Consider the following 14,920-nt stretch of genomic DNA (forward strand, 5'->3'; position numbering starts at 1 on the left):
AGGATGTATTTGTACTAAGGAAGGTTTCATAACATTGTTCATTATTTCCATTGTTTTGGGTTATTTAAAAATTTTCTGTGGAATGTCTACATCGTCGAAAGTGATTATGTGTATCAAAAATATGTAAATGAATTTAGCCTATTCTTTCTCATACTTTTTAATCCAAGCATGTTTTGCTAGGCACAGGGTATTTTCTGTAGAAGGCTATATATATATATATATTTTCTTTTATTGATTTTCATATCATATTTCAGTCCAATTTTGTTAAAATTACATACTGAACGTTGTAAATCATTTTCTGAGGATGCCATCAGAATTAAATCATCTGCAAAAAGTGGTGAAACTAACTGTAAGTGTCTGTTGAGTTGTATATATCCATGAGGCAATTGTTTTCATTCTCTAATTTATCTGATTCATATTGTATATATAATGAACAACAATGGTGTAAGGCCGCATCTTTATTCCTGTATGAATTTATGTTCATTGTGATAATTTATTGTCACATCTTCATATTTCCTTTATTGATTTTGAAGAAGCATTCGATAAGGTAAATAGAAATAAATTGTCAAATGTAACTTACTATCTACAGACCAAGAATAATTTAACCCTCTTATATAATGTGTTCCCAATTTGTTAAGAAGGATATTGTGATCTACTTGATCAAATGCCTTAGAAAATCCATGAATAATCCTATTGTTTCTTTTTCCTCAATTCCATCTAGTACAGTTTCAACAAATTTAGAAGCCTAAATGCATTTATAGTAGATTTATTTTTTCTAAACTCATTCAGATTATTCATAAACATTTTTGAAGGAATGACGACACTATTATACATAGGTCTGACACCGTCAATGATTTTTGAGATTGGATATTAGTCTATAACATCATTCATTGTCATTGAATAGCAGAATTACTTTTGCTAATTTAAGCATTTTACATGTAGTAATTGAACACTTAAAAATGCTAGTTAATGGTTTCACAATATAATTTATTGATGATTTAATTAAATATTCTGGTATCTCATCAACAACTATTGTTCTTTTTAGCTAGTATTATCTGAGATGGTTCTTTCCAAAACTTGGCATATCCATTTAAAAAATACCAGTTAGTGGTACCCAGGCTTTCTTTGTTAAGTGTGTAATAATTCTGTCATAAGCAATTGTGTCTAAACTTCCCTTTTTCCATACAAATCTGTAACCATCATACTTGACATTTCATAACTCGCCTAATACAGTCAATCAGTAAATAAGAGACTTTTCGGCACGTGATGTGATGTCACATTTTTCCCTGCAGTTTGTGTCGGCTGTTCTCAATCTGTCTATGTCTACTGTGTGTCACAATCATTATTCTTATTTGAAAGGCTTTTTGTGTGATGTGAATAGGTAACTGAAGGATGCACTGGAAGGAATGGTGAATGGGAAAAGAGTTTGAAGTAGAAGAAATCAGATGATAGACGATGTTAAGATATTTGGATCATATGAGGAGACAAAGAGGAAGGCAGAAAATAGAAGATTGGAGAAAGCTGGGTTTGCAGTGAAAGACCTGTTCTTGAGCAGAACACTAAATGAATGAAATAAGTTAAATACAAATCATTTTTAACCTTCTCCTGAAAACTTACCCTTTTGGAGAAGTCACCTTCTTGCATGCGCATATAGACTGTATATAGACACACATATAATATATAATTATCGTATATGTCAGAGGTGACCAAAGATTCTGAAAGCCCCAACATTCTATATAGGCCTACAAAGTTCTCCTGCTATGTTATTGTAGTGTATAAATAATTAGAACAGTCTGTATTCTTGCTGTGTGTATATACATAATATAACAAACACACTCTCTCTAAATGGCAGATTTTTTGGTGCTTATTCATTGGTTTCTCGACATAAGGGATTTTCGATTGATATGTTTGGCTACTGAGTATTACTTTAATCTCCTCTTTGCCAAAAATCCTGATGTGATACAGAAGAACCGATTGCAGATTTGGATTCAATACACCTGAATATTATTATATCACATGTCAAAGTTTGTGCAATGATCGGAAAGTCAAATTTTGTTGCCCAGTGTTATTATTATTATTATTATTATTATTATTATTATTAATAGGCGGCCGGGTAGCTCAGTTGGTAGAGCAGCTGGCTATGGACTGGAAGGTCCGGGGTTCGATCCCAGGTGGTGACAGGATTTTTTCTCGTTGCCAAACTTTCAGAACGTCCCCGAGGTTCACTCAGCCTTCTATAAAATTGAGTACCGGGTCTTTCCCGGGGGTAAAAGGTGGCCAGAGCATGGTACCGACCACACCACCTCATTCTAGTGCCGAGGTCATGGAAAGCATGGGGCTCTACCTCCATGCCCCCCAAGTGCCTTCATGGCATGTTACGGGGATACCTTTACCTTTACTTTATTATTATTATTATTATTATTATTATTATTATTATTATTATTATTATTATTGTTACTACTACTACTACTACTACTACTACTACTACTACTACTACTACGTATTATATATCATCATCATCATCATCATCATCTGTTTAGTCAAATGAATTTTCATTGTTGCCTTTGAAACAATGGCTTTCTTCTAAATTAACAATGAAATTAACTGATAGCAGAGATATGAAAATAGGTAATGAGAATTTTCGTTGTATAAGATGCATGATGGCGGAAAGGAACTGGCCACCCTAATCCCATTATCTCCTGGCCTAGTTACCTCATAAATAGTGCCTTATTGGTATCACTTGTAAGGTTCAGACCTGTCTTCGGACATTTGACTATACAACAGCAAGATACACGATGATCTTTTTTAAGTTTTTTAAAACTTTACAATTTACAAATTAAGTAAACTGTCTTAATTTTGGGTTTGTAGATTTTGGGATTGTAGATGTAATTCTGGATACAAAAATACGAACACTTTTGTTTTCCCAAAACTTTGGATGTCATTTGCATTAATGAAAGCTATCTACTATATTGTACCAATATGTAAAAAATTAACAGCGAAACTGACTATATCATACTTCTCCTCCTGATGGTTAATAAACAAACATGCTAGTTTGATTAACTGTTTAAACATACAAAGTACTCATTATGTCAATCTAAATTATTGTCGTGTTTTTGGAAAGAATATAGGTACTTGCTTTCGAAAAGAAGTTTTTTCTTTGATGAGGTCATGGAAATACTTGCATGACAACTTTGAATTGACTTTAATTTGAAGCAATACTTTTATCTTATTTATTTGCAGTTTATACCTTCCAGGTGTCCAAAGGATTTTCATCAAGAAAACACTTTCCAAAGGTGCAGAAGATCTGGGAGCATTACATGAATACACAAATTCTAAAACTTTCTTAAAATTGTTAAATTTCGTTTCACTTTCTTTTAAATTTTTGAAAACTTAAATACACAGAGTTACAACTTTCAATTCTATGTCCGGGTCTCTCTCTCTCTCTCTCTCTCTCTCTCTCCTTTTTTTTCCTTCCTACTTCTTCATGTTTTCTTCGATTTTTTTAAACCACACGGTTCATGAGCACGACCTCATCAAAAAGTTAATCAATGTTAACCCTAGGATGCATAACATGTGTCCATTGGACCCTGCGGAATATTTAATAATTATTATCTAATCAACTAATTCACAGTGTGACTCTGCCCACTAGGTATGCTACTCTTGTTACTTCCTTTATGCACCTATGGCACATTTGCTATTTTATTAATTTATTTAATATATGTTTTTTATTCGTGTTCATATACACTACACTTTTACATAACATGGGTCCAATAGACCCATTACATTTAATTGTTTTAATACCGTAAATATTATTGTAGTCTGCCATCTAAACAGAATCCTACGAACTACAAGAAGAAATTTTCATGAATTGGCAAGATTGCAGCAGCTGGAATTTGAAATTTCGGACGACGATAAGGAATATATATCTCCAGCAATTGATGGCAATACTCCGGATGAAGATGAAGTTTCTTCTGCAGAACTGGATAGTGATGGTGTGAGAATGAAGGTGAAAGCTGGATGCGTATTTCACACCAGGTCGACAATCAAAACACATAGAGGAGAATATATTTTTCTCCTAGTAGGATGATATGAAGTACAGAAACCCCTGCTCAGAGTAAACCTCCTGTCCACAACACTGTAAGATTTGTATCAGGTCCTTCAAGGGGTATAGGAACTGCTACTCTCAGAGGTGCCTGGGATTTATTTATCTCACAGAGTATTTTGGATGTAACTGTGAGATGTATCAACTTAGAAGCAAAAAGGTTTTATCTACTGAAGAAAATAAAATGGCAAGAATTATCTATAGATGTAATGATTGCTTTTTTGGAATTTTGTTGCATATGAGAGCTGACAAATCTTGGGATATTCCAATAAGAGAACTTTTTCTTGGTAAATTTTTCAATCCATTATATAGAGCAGTGGTCATCACCACACTGCACCCTTGGGACTAGCGTCCCTTATCCGCGGAGAAGACACTGCACTATGGTGCATTCATAGCTGCTGGCGGGTATGCTCTCTACCTCTTCCTGCTGTATGATGGAGCACAACACGTTGCTCCGCTTACCCTTTACCCATTTCAGCGAGTGCTGACGACCACTTATATAAAGCTACAATGTCTGTGAATCATTTTGACGCTATGAGAAGATTTTTAAGGTTCGATGATAGACTATGAGAACCCGGAAGGTTAGTTTACAAACAGATAAACTTGTTCTTATTTCTTATGTGTGGCACATATTTACGGAACAGTGCAGAGACGTAATGGTCCCACAACCAAATGTCACAATAGATGAACAGCTGGTTTCGTTTAGAGGCTGTTGTAGTTTTGTACAAAATATGCCAAAGAAGCCAGCGAAATATGAGTTCAAAATAATGTGGACGTGTGAAGCAGAAACTGGTTATGCCGTTCACGGGATTGTGTATCCAGGAGGAAAAATAACGGAGAACTGCCACAGAAGGATTTGGCTCTGAATATTGTGAAGTTTCTAAATCGCTCTGTACTTGGTACAGCCCGAAATATCACCATGGACAATTATTTTATAAGTGTACCTTTGGCGCAATATATGTTGGAGAAGAAAGTGACAATAAGTGATTAGACAAAATAGGAGAGACATTCGAAAAGAAATGAAATCCAATGCAAAACCGACCAGTGAACAAAAGTGTATTTGTATTTCACAAGGACATTACAATAGTTAATTTTTGCCCAAAGAAAAATAAATACGCTATTCTGCTAAGTACCATGACAATGTTCTTCACGAACATCGCCTGATAAAGGAAACCTGAGATTGTGAAATTCTACAGTTGCACTAAGGGTGGTGTTGATGTAATGGATCAGAAAGTGCACAATTATAATTGTTAAATGCAAACCAAATGCTGGCCCATGGAGCTTTGGTGTAACATTTTGGACGTAAATGGATTCATTCTGTCTTGTATCCAGCACCCCATGTACCATAAAAGGACTTTTACACAAGTGGAGACTACTCATCAAAGAGATATCAATGAAAATGGTCCAACCATACATAATTAGAAGATCATTCAATCCCCGTCTGCGTAAGTCGATTTATGTGGACATGGAAAAGTTCATCACTAACCTAGGTAGTAGTGTGCAAAGTAGCAATAACAGTGGTGGCAACCATAAAAAAAAAAGAACAGGAGATGTTTCCTATGTCCTACAGAGACAGATAGAAATACCAAATCCATTTGCTACAAGTGTACAAATAATGTTTGTCAGGAGCATTAGTGTACAAATAATGTTTGTCAGGAGCATAGTACAGTCCCCATGGTGTCGTGGTCTTAAGGCATCTCCCTAGGACTCGCCTTACGGAATGCGCGCTGGTTCCTCATGGGGGAAGAAATTTTCTCATGAACTTTCGGCCAGTGTATGGGACCGGTGCCCACCCAGCTTCGTGATGCATTGGGGAGCTACGATAGGTAGCGAAAATCCAGTTTCGGAAACCAGCTATAACGGCTGGGAGGATCATCGTGCTAACCACACGATACATCCATTCTGGTTGTGCATGTGAACGTGAGGCTGGACGGTCTTGACACTTCATGGGCTATAGCGCCATGGATTTACTTTACTTTACTATAGTACAGTCATGTGTAGTAAGTGTAAAGACTCGTAAGATAAATCTGTACTTGTGTGGTTATTCCTTACTGTTTCTCCTTCTTCTATCCCGTGGATATATTACATTATTATCTTATATAAATATATATATATATATATATATATATATATATATATATATATGTGTGTGTGTGTTTATGTTTATTTTCACTCGATACTTAGTTATAAAACTAGCTATATTATTTTCTTTGCCCAAAGAAAAAACATTAGGAACCTACATTATTATCTTGTAGAAATAAATGAAAATAATATATGTTACTTAATTATAAAATTTTATATTTATTTTCCACAATTAAAACTCCTAAATTCAAATTAGATTAAAAATAGATTAATATTATTTCATTTTTATGTGTAATTCCTCATTAAATAGCATACAGGTCCAACAGACCCATGTTATGTAAATGTGTAGGAAAAGTAGCTCATGTATCCTAGGATTAATGAAATGAGTGAATTTATAAACTCAGCTGATTTCTTGACACGTCTCCAGTGTAATTCTTAACCTGAAACTATTTGAATCCAAGATAATTACTTAGAATCCTCAAGACGTCCCTTCCATGGTTCGAAATATGAAATGCACTGGTTATAAAAGTTCAAATATTTGTTCAAAATGCAGACATATGGCAACCCTAATAAATTATAGAGAATGCCTTTTGTGGGTAATCAAGATTTAACAGTACCGTACTTCATCTTATTTGGATGCATACAGAATGATATAATTTATCTATGTCTTTTGAATAATAGTATAAGAAAAACTATAACTGAATGGCAGTATCATTTGCAACATAATAAAGAAAATTAATTTTTGCTGAGTACATGGACCATACACTGAGAAAGTACGATACATGTCAATTTCGAAGCATTATATTTTTTATGAAATTGGGGAAGTGTAATCTGAACACATGAGGAAATTACTTAATAGTGCTGTACTTTAAGTATCCAAGTAACATGAATTTCTCATTCTTTGATTTTTGTTAAACATCTTTTAGAGTTTTGATTATCTTTGTATTCATATTGCTTCATTTTGATATACGCTACATATTTTTTACAGTTTTCAGTTTCTACTTATGTATTAAAATTAGACTGCAGTTGTTCTGAATGACGTATTAAGAATCTTATTTGCACTTACTATTACTGAAGTTCTAAGTTAATAATTTCCAGTCTTTTTTTTTTTTTTTTGTCTGATTATAAAATAATAAATTGTCTTGGTACATGAATGTTCATTTTCAACTTTGAAGTCTACTCAATATCTAGTCTTATTAATTCGCCTTAAAAGGAAAGAAATAATGATCAATATATTTTTAAGATGTTACAACTTCCTGTGGTAAAAATATCTTGTCATACTGGCATGGATTTCTGTTGGCTTTAGGGACCGGTAGGGAGTCATGTGGTTGGATTGGTGCATGTAGGGGATCTGTGGCACGCAACTCATTCCACATTGAGGGTTAGCACAATAGATCTCAACAGGTCGCAGTGCTGGGCCATCCATGCCCCCCCCTCACTTAAATTCAGTTCTATTCCATTCCAAGATGTGACTTAATTCTGAAGAGAGGCACACAGATTTTAATTGGTTATCAACTTATGATGCACATGTCCTGGAAGTAAATGAACACTTAGAATGTTCTGTTTTCGTTATAGGTTACACTTTCTTTAAATGTTCTGTAGGCAGTATTGTAAATATTAATAAATCATATTTCCAAAAGTTTAAATCTAATCTTCCTCAACTTGGTGAGGTTGCCAAAAAAAATGCTAAACAATAACATTTAAGGTCTGACATAAAAAATCTTACAAGAAATTTGTTTACAATAAACTGAAGTTTACAGTAGATAATATTTACAATAAAGAAAATTTGCAGTAAAATAAAAAATACAGTTAAAAAATAAAATAGAATGAGAAAATTCAACTGTAATTTGAATTGAAGTACAAGTGTCGCCGTAAAATCTGCAGAGAACCCTTCAAAGCTATCAAAGAAATATCCTCAATTGTTGTTGGGACTCCAAATTATGACAGAATGAGACGAATTGTTTTGTTATGGTCCCTCTAGTGTCCACCATTAATCCGATGACTTCTATGTCCTGCTCGAAACACCAGTAAAAGAAATAGCATATAACTTAAAATATATGCCAAAGAGAATTAAATGTACCTAGATCTGGTAGTGCGGATCTTGCAATTTATATAACAATGGTTGCCATGGAGATTGAGAAATTAATAAATAATGACAAACTGTTAATTCCGTGAAGCATACAATACAAATTTTAAAACATAGCGAATCAAGTCCGACGATAAAGACAAAAGGTTGACTTATGTTGCAAGTGTTTTGGACAAAATTTACATGTGTTTTTCTCTGACAAGTCAACTTTCCATTTATCAGAAAATGTCAACAGACACAATTTCAGAATTTGGGGAAACGAGAATCTGCATGTTAGGTTTGAACATAAATGTGATTCGCCCAAACTTAATGTCTGGTGCAGTTTAATGAAAGATCGTGTGATAGGTCACTTCTTTTTTTTCTGAACCTATAGTGACTGCCACAACGTATTGAGACATTCTTGTGCTCTACTGCGTGTTCAGTTCAAAGTGTGTCATGGCTCGCTGTATGCCGTCATGTGGCTAGCCGATGAGCCTAGAGAATTCAATCTTCCTACACTTCCGCAGAGGTGTATTACCTAAATGCGAGAGAAGTTGCCTAGCAAGTACGGCGTTCATTCTGAAGTACGCAGAGTCCGTGGCCACGGACTCTGGAAGTACGTACCGATACGTGCGGTAACGCCGGTAGTGGCAGGAATGTGAACTGTTTGAAAACACTTACTGAGGTGAGTTTTTTTCTTACTGTCGGGATATGGCGAGAGGGTTAAGACGATTAATTACGTATTTGTTGACATTAACTTGGACGGTCAACATGGACACGGAGCATTTGATTTGTGTTGTGGAATGTTGTGGTATGCAACGGATGATAACAAATACCCTGCGTACGACTTGCCCGTGCAAAACACAGTTCGAAAGAGGTTATGGTAGCACACAGACTGTACACACCGCCATCTGTTGCTACGACATTCAAGTTATACTGTACACGTTCTCAAGTTCAGATTGAATGCCTTGATTAATATGCAACTTCTCTGACATAAAAGTTGAAACTCGCTTCAAATCGCTGACTCACAACAGTGACGTCATGACACACTTTGAAATGAACACCCAGTATATTATGCCATAGCTACCTATTCGAGCCATTTATCAGCAAGACTGCAGTCCTCCTTACTTATCATGCCAGATGCACGATAATTTAATGACAACTTTCTGAGACAGTGGATTGGCAGAGGATCCGAGACCATAGCTTCACCACCATGGTCACCAGATCTAACACCCTTGAATTTTTGTTATGGAGATGCGTAAAGAGTCAAGTGTATAGCACTCCAGTGACTGATCTCGATGATTTGAAGCGCAGAATCTGCTTTCTGATTCAAAATGTCACTATTGATAAGTGGAGAAGTATCTGTATAGAGATTGGCAACAGGCTTGACATCTGCTATGCTACAAATGGTAGGCTAGTCATGTTAGTTAGTTAGTTAGTTAGTTAGTTAGTTAGTGGGATTTAAAAAGGATGCGTCAGTTACTCTGGCTATTTGCGCCTTTAACTAGTCTCGTTGAAATTCATTGAAAATTAAAATTCCATCTCTTAAATTATCAGAAAATATTAAGTTTCATTTGAATAAATTTTTCAATAGAGCTGTGAACTATTATTTTATTATTGTGTATTAATTTCTCAATCTTCATGATAACATTATTGTTGCACAATTTGCAAAATGTGCACTACCGAACCTAGGTACATTTATTTCTCTTTGATGTATATATTTGAAGCTTTAGCCATTTCTTTTATTGATGTTTTAAGTGAGAAACGGTATTCATATAAAACTGTGATACCTTTACATAGTAGAAACAACATCTCAAAATACTCTACCTTCTTTCAAAATTGGAAATTTTTGGCTATATTTATGGTAGAGGATTACCTCCTCAAAATTGAATTGTTTAATTTTTTTGCTATTTTCAATATTTAGTTGGTTGAGAAATAAGGACTTTGTTTATAATTATAGTCCTTTGCTCACATACAGTCACACTACAGATATTATTCACAGTCATCACAATCACTATAATGGCGGATTGAAACAATAGTGGACTGATGGTATAACTTCAGTAATGTGACGTAACTTCCTACATAGTCACTTTTCCACCTCATATCTCACAGGATCATCTGTGGATGCAGAAGTTAACTTTGTATTTTGGGAGATTTTGGTATACACAGTGTCAATTAGTTTAAAAAAAAATAGTTGTTTTGTTTCCTCTGTCTGCATTATTTCATCATTTCTTTGTCATCTTATAATTTCTCAAAATCTGATTAATATTGAAAGTTGTTGAGAAGAAGATTTTGTGTATCTAATTGTATGTTGATGTTTACATTCTCTCTGACGTTTTTGAACTGCTTAACCCTTCCAACCTTGAAATCATATTGTTCCCCTCCTCCATCTCTCTATTCTCTCCCTTCTCATCCCTGTCTATACTTCTTATCGTCTTTTTTCTCTCCTTCTGCTCCTTTTCATTCTACTTTTCTTCCCCTTCTTCCTCTCCTACTCTTCTTGCCACTCTTTCTCCTTTTTTTTCTTCTGTTGCTCACCCTCCTTTACCACTTCATCCCTTCCACTTCCTCAGTGGTCCAGTCATACCCTATGCTTACCTGAAATAGGTTGTCAAATATAATTTTCTATGGCTTATACAAAAACAGTATGTTGCTTGTACTTTGTACTTTGTCTATTGGCAATGTTGGTTGCTTTGGTATTGCATACTGTTAAATTAATATTGTGTTACAATTTTAATAGGGCATCTAGAAGCCGGAATAAATTCATTTATATGTAGTTTATTGAGTTTGATGCTTTGTTATACATTTGTAAAAATAAAAATAAATACAGTGGATGAAACATAAATAAATAAACATATACGTTATTTCGTGGTGATGTACGCCTAAACATAGTCTGGAGAATAAATATTGATAGATCGTACATAGTACATTTTTGCATGTATCACCATAGCAACGTATAATTTATACATGATTATAAATAACAGTTCTCGTTTTGTCCGAAAGTGAGTTACGTTCCTTTGTGATCAGGCTATGAGTACAGTGTATATATGCAATTTTTCAGTAATAAATTCACTTTCGATTTAAGTTAGTCAGCTGTGTTTAAAGAATATTTTTTAAACTATTAAATTCGATTAAAATTACTTCCGTGTTCATTTGTGCGACAGTTCTAAAAGAGTCTGGATATGCAGAGTCATTTTATAAATAGTATCCTTTTTACATTAAATATGTTGTTGTTGTTTTCTAATGCCAGGCGTTTGACAATAAAGTCATTTGACCTCTTGCACTCCAATATTTTTCAAATATATTATCATGACCAGCCAATGAAGCACAGATTTTGAGGTGTTCCGAATCCATTTCTTGGTTTGAGTTGCACAATGGGCAGTTAGGGGACTGATATATTCCAATTCTATGCAGGTGTTTAGCCAAACAATCATGGCCTGTTGCCAATCTAAATGCAGCTACAGACGATTTTCGTGGTAAATCGGGAATTAACTGTGGATTTTGATGCAGAGAGTTCCATTTTTTCCCTTGGGATTGTGTTACCAAATTTTGTTTGTTTAAGTCTAAGTATGTAGATTTAATAAATCTCTTCACAGAGTAATATGTAGATTTAGTAACAGGTCTGTAAGTAGCAGTGCTGCCCTTCTTTGCTAAAGCATCCGCATTCTCGTTTCCCAGGATTCCACAATGGGATGGTATCCATTGGAATACAATTCTTTTATTGAGTGATATTAATTGAGAGAGCATTTTAGTTATTTCTGCTGTTTGAGATGAAGGTGTGTGTTTAGAGACGATTGATAGAATAGCTGCTTTGGAGTCTGACAATATAACTGCATTCCTAAATTTACTGATGTGGCATAGAAGATTCCTGAGACATTCACTTATTGCAATGATTTCACCATCAAAACTTGTTGTTCCATATCCAAGTGATCTATAAAGTGAGAAGAGACAGCACGTAACACCTGCACCGGCACCTTGTTCTCTGGAGATCAAGGATCCGTCGGTGTATAAATGAAGCCAGTTTTGTGTAGGGTACCTAATATTAATTGTCTCTAAAGACAATTATTTCAGTATTTCAGTGTTTACTTCTGATTTCAGTATTTCTTCTGTTAAATTTAGATTATATTCTATTAAATATTATTAAATATATGTGACATCATTTTACGTTAATAGAGCTTTTAATAACATTTTATTACTGATGGATTGTTAGATTATTTGAATAATAATAATAATAATAATAATAATAATATAGTTCATCATTGATTATAGTGTTAAAAGAGTGTATCCAAAAATGAAGAATGTTTTATTCTGCATATTAAAATGAAGTGTTTACTTGTATTGTGAATACATGTCCTTTATATTCAAGTCCGTTAACAATTTTGGCATTGCAAGTCTGACTCCAAGTATAGGGCCTACTACTATTCTGATCAGATGAAACCTAACTTACGAAGTCCTCTAGTCTCACTACACAGAAGTTTCAGCAGCTATACTGTTTGTCTTTGCAGGTGGCGAAGGTAGAAGACAGTGATGGCACTGGATAGTGGGATCAGCTTCAGCTGTTGGTACTATTTCAGGTAACAAGACTATGATATATATACTGGTACTGTACTGTATATACTTCAAATTCCTTGTGACACATTCCTAAGTAGATCACTTTTGCTATGTTATGAAGTGATAATGCTTTTCTGATTGGTTAATTTATTTGCCCTACCAGGTTTGATTTTCCACGGAATAGTGAGTGATTATTTTGAAAAGAGTTACTTGGGATGAATAATAACTTAACAAGTAATTGCTGAGTACCTATTGTTTTATTATTTTATTTAAAGGTCCGCAGGCCATACCTTTAGGTTTCACGCCTTCTACTTTACTGGGAATGCATTCTGTGAAAATATTTTCTTGTAAGATTTGTATTGTCGCTGCACCAGCCAGAGTAACGACCGGCGAGGCTTTGATATTTATAAGTCATTGTTTGTCGCTTGTGATTGTGGTTCTTTTAGTCTCACCGCTCCAATCATATCCTACAAAAAACTGTTGCCGCCAATGGCAATCCAGGATTGAATTTTGACGTGTACATTTTTATTAACAAATGTTCGTTTAGTAAAGCATTTCAAGTGGACTTTATAAGTTGGTGTTAATATTTAAGATGTGGAGGCCGTGGGAAGGCGATGATGAAGTTGAAAGTAATGTAAATGCGTATGTTCCTTCAACTAGTAGAAGTAAGACAATTACAGGTAGCAAATGTATGGGTACATTGAATAAACAGTCTCAGAAAATAATTTGTAATGTGCCTACGTCAAAAGTAATAAATTGGGCCAGGAACCAATTAGGCTACAGAGACCGCAAAAGCTGTTGGATTTTGTAGGCAAGCGTAAGCAGAGTTGTAGAGGTCCTGAAACATCCAAAAAATGTAAAAATAAAAAACAGAAATTTGAGAAAGCTGATAACTTCACCTGTGATCTGATTCGTCGAAGGTGTATGATTTTATAAAAAATGGACTGTCACCAACAGTTAGTGAAATATTAATAGAACTTCAAAACAAGTGTGAATTCTCCTACAAAGAAACAATACTGAGAGCATTATTGAAAAAGTTAGGATTCAGGTTCCGAATTCTTAACAAAAGACGCGTGATAATTGAGTCATCGAGAATAGTAATGTGGATGTACAAATATTTGAACACACTTCGTTCTGAAAGATCGGCAGGCCATAAAATTATATTTTTGGACGAGACATTGTATGACACACATGATGTCCCCAAAAAAGGCTGGGATGATGGGAGTTGCTCATGTGCCTTCAATGCCCCTGTATCTCGCGGGAAACGAATTATGATTTTGCACGCAGGTAGTAGTGACGGCTGGGTTCCAAATTGTTTGTTCCTTTCAGCTAGAAATATAGGTGACTCCAAAGCAGATTCACATGATGAAATGAATTCTGAAATTCTCGAGAACTGGTTTACAAACAAATTAATGAGAAATCTTCCAACAAGCCCTCCATGTATAATTCTAACAGATAACGCTGCTTATCATTTCAGGTTACAGTTTAGGCTACCAAATAGATCCATAAGAAAGGATGATATTATTAGCTTCATGGTGCAACACAATCTAGAAGTACCCAATCCACTCCCCACTATATCTGTATTGCTTGAACTTATAAAAGAAGCTAATATCACTAGATTGTTTGTCATTGACAAAATTGCAAGAGATTTCGACCATGAGGTTTTGCGGTTGCCCCTATATCACAGTAATTTAAATACTATTGAAATTATTTGGCCGCGCTTAAAACATGAAGTTCGAAAACGAAATGTGACTCCATCACGTAGTGACAGTGTATGCAGAACTATACGAAAATATGTTGAACTTATAAATTCGGAATTGTGGACAAAGTGTGTTAACAGGACAAGAGAAATAGAACGCCAATATATTGTTCGCGATTCTGAAAACGACAGAGACTCGTCATTATAAGCGTAGGTGACAATGAAGGAAGCAGTTCAGATGAGAGCTAGGTTGTCAGGTAATTAATAACTGTATTTTACATATTTATTTAATTAATGTAGTTAGATAGCATAAAAGTATTATTGTTATTATTATTATTATTATTATTATTATTATTTTATTACTATTACATAATATTAGTTATAAAGTAGTCGAGTTTCTCGTTTGTATGCCCTGCAGTTT

The 14,920-nt window shown here is 34.6% G+C and overlaps 1 protein-coding gene across 2 annotated transcripts in view; it reads left to right on the forward strand.

Moving 5' to 3' along the window:
- The window catches only part of RhoBTB (Rho-related BTB domain containing), a 596,656-nt gene that overhangs the window by 13,076 nt on the left and 568,660 nt on the right, over window positions 1–14,920 (forward strand). For both annotated transcript variants that reach the window (XM_069818201.1, XM_069818203.1), the window contains exon 2: window positions 12,755–12,823. The gene's annotated coding sequence lies outside the window, so the exon portion shown is untranslated. The remainder of the gene's footprint in view (window positions 1–12,754; window positions 12,824–14,920) is intronic.

Source organism: Periplaneta americana, chromosome 2, assembly GCF_040183065.1.
Source record: "Periplaneta americana isolate PAMFEO1 chromosome 2, P.americana_PAMFEO1_priV1, whole genome shotgun sequence".
Taxonomy (NCBI): domain Eukaryota; kingdom Metazoa; phylum Arthropoda; class Insecta; order Blattodea; family Blattidae; genus Periplaneta; species Periplaneta americana.